Raw genomic sequence first — 2,449 nt, 5'->3', positions numbered from 1 at the left:
TCAAACGAAAAATCCATTCCGCCTCACGGCGCAACAATAAAGTATTTTTATCCACACCTCCCATAGAAGAAGCTATCCAGTCAATCCCCATTAGGCGTAACGCTGATATATTATGATTATGTTCCCTACAGTGTTGTACTAAGGGAGTCGATTCCTTGCCCAACCTAATGACACTTTTATGTTTAATAAATCTATCTTTCAATTTTTGTATGGTCTTTCCAATATAATATAAGCCACATGGGCAGATAATAATATAGACTACAAAAGTAGATTGGCAAGTGATTCTATGTTTGATGTTGTATCTCTGTAGTGTCTGAGGATGAGCAAAAGAGGTACCCTGTATCATACTGTTACATACTGAACAATTAAAACATCTGTAGTTGCCTGGTTTGGGATTGCTTAGAAAATGTGGAGAAGTATAATGTAATTTATTGTTTGCCTTTACCAAATGATCTTTCAGATTTTTGCCTCTTTTATATGCGAACATGGGTGCATCCTGACATGAATTACCCAAGATCGCATCCGATTGCAAATGATGCCAATGTGTAGACATTGTATGTTTAATAAAACGACTAGCTGTTGTAAATTTAGATACAAATACAGTCCTGTTGCTAGTGGAATCTGCCCTGTCAGGGTTGGTTTTTACCTTTGTGATTGCTTGATCAATCACCGCAGGGGTATAGCCACGCTCACGAAATTTATCAGCCATAGTATCTATGGAGGAATCCAGTTCATTGGGATCTGATGTAATGCGCTTCACTCTAGTAAGTTGAGAATAGGGTAAAGCCTTGATCAGTGAAGGGGGATGGAAACTACTGGCATGCAAGAGTGTATTGCGATCCGTCGGTTTACGATATATACTCGTAGAAAGTTTACCTGCATTAAGGGTAATAAGGATATCCAAAAAGGATATCGTAGACGAGCTCCATGAGACAGTAAAACGTATTGTAGATTCGATTGAGTTCAGATAATTTACAAATGAAGTTAATGCAGATTCATCACCCTGCCAAATGAAAAAAATATCATCTATGTAGCGATGATAACTGGTTATATGTTTCCAAAAAGGTGAATTGTAAATGTATTTATCCTCATACTCTGCCATAAAAAGGTTCGCATATGAGGGAGCCACATTGCTTCCCATAGCGGTTCCTTGTTTCTGTCTATAAAATAGATTTTCGAAACTAAAGTAGTTGTGATCTAAAATGAAGCATAATAGTCCATAAATGAAATCTGCCAATTTCTGATTCTCAAATTTCTCAGTTAGTAATTTTTTAATAGTATCTTTGCCCAGACTGTGTGGAATATTGGTATACAAGCTAGAGATATCCATTGTGACAAGTAAAATTGGACCTGTCACAATAGAATCTCTATTTGCCAATTTCAATTTATCCAAAAAATCAAAAGAATCCTTAATGAATGAGGGAATCAGGAATACATGTTTTTGTAAAAATGAATCAACAAATTGAGCGAGAGGTTGACATATAGAACCGGAGGCCGATATAATCGGTCTCCCCGGTGGTTTACTCAGAGATTTATGTATCTTAGGAAGTAAGTATAGACATGGTCTCCGTGGATTCTGCATAATCAAAAAATCACCAGTTTTCACATCAATGATATTGGATGTCAATGCTGTATTGACCATCTCCTTAATTTCCTTAAGATATAGAAACGTCGGATCACCAGTCAATAACTCATAGCATACATTGTCCGCCAGTTGATTTAACGCTTCCTTCCTATAATCTTCATAGTCCATAACGACGATCCCTCCCCCCTTATCAGCTGATTTTACAATACGTGATTTATCCTTAGCTAGCTCTTGTATTGCAGTTATTTCATTACGTTTGACATTACTTGTATAGCGATGTTTATGTCTCACATATTGTTTTACATCCCTCCTGACATTATTGGCAAAAGTAGTTACTGACCTATTTAGTATTGGCGGCATAAATGTAGATTTAAGACGTAGCTGATTGGTCATGTCAGGATTCAATTGCTCAGCCTCAGACACCGCCAGACCACCTGTAGGAGTAGAAGAAAAAAAAGATTGTAAGTTTAATTTGCGGCAGAATTTAAACAATTCAACCTCAAAGTTGAAATGATCAAAATTCGTAGTGGGTACAAAGCTAAGCCCCCTACCTAATACCTGAATCTGTGTATCTGTAAGCGGTATAGAAGAAAGGTTGAATATTATTTGTCCCTTCTGCTGCTGCGTGTCTTTACTGGACTGCCCTGAGATGTCTGCGGACCCTCCAGATTCGTTTGTTCGTCTATGAACTGTTTTTGATTTAGTCTGTCCCCTCCTTGTTTTTTTCTTTGTTTGCCTTTTGGGCCTTTGGATAAAAAAGAACCCTTTTGTTGTTCTGCAGGAGAATCACTGTCCACAGTGTCCGTAGCACTGTCAGACGATGAACCCCTAAACTGTTGTCGATTGGGAAAACGTCGTGGTCGC

At 37.9% G+C, this 2,449-nt stretch overlaps 1 long non-coding RNA gene across 1 annotated transcript; it reads right to left on the bottom strand.

Moving 5' to 3' along the window:
• Positions 1-700: 700 nt before the first annotated feature.
• LOC121394880 lies at positions 701-1,958 on the bottom strand. The gene is made up of 3 exons (XR_005962062.1): positions 1,926-1,958; positions 877-1,003; positions 701-761 (listed from the first exon to the last, which is right to left on the bottom strand). It is a non-coding gene; the product is annotated as an uncharacterized LOC121394880 (long non-coding RNA).
• Positions 1,959-2,449: the final 491 nt, after the last annotated feature.

The sequence above is a fragment of the Xenopus laevis genome, chromosome 6L (genome assembly GCF_017654675.1).
Source record: "Xenopus laevis strain J_2021 chromosome 6L, Xenopus_laevis_v10.1, whole genome shotgun sequence".
In the NCBI taxonomy this organism is placed as follows: domain Eukaryota; kingdom Metazoa; phylum Chordata; class Amphibia; order Anura; family Pipidae; genus Xenopus; species Xenopus laevis.
This window is presented reverse-complemented; position numbering and strand designations above follow the sequence as displayed.